Genomic DNA, 382 nt, shown 5'->3' on the forward strand with positions numbered 1-382 from the left:
TATTCTATCATTATCTCAGTTTTTAAGCCTTTAAGAATTACTTTCACGATCACTAAAATTTTGATGAAAACAACGGCGAAGCATATACAAAACCACTAATGAAAACCATACTAGTTTAAAATGGAGGCAGGTAGGCCTATTAAACAAGAGGGTCAAAGAATTGTTTTGTTTCTATCTACGCCAATAACATTACTTTCACCGCTGACACTTTTACCAATGGCGATTGAACATATACCCAATTTTCTGTCCAAAATCAATCGATGCCTTATATTATATGGTGTTGAGCTTAGACGCACTTAGAAAATCACAAAAATTTATTGATACGTCCCGATATCTGTCCCGTATTTATTTGTGTGGTGTATCTACCTTGCATTCTTTCTCC

The sequence above is a fragment of the Penaeus monodon genome, chromosome 32 (genome assembly GCF_015228065.2).
Source record: "Penaeus monodon isolate SGIC_2016 chromosome 32, NSTDA_Pmon_1, whole genome shotgun sequence".
NCBI lineage: Eukaryota > Metazoa > Arthropoda > Malacostraca > Decapoda > Penaeidae > Penaeus > Penaeus monodon.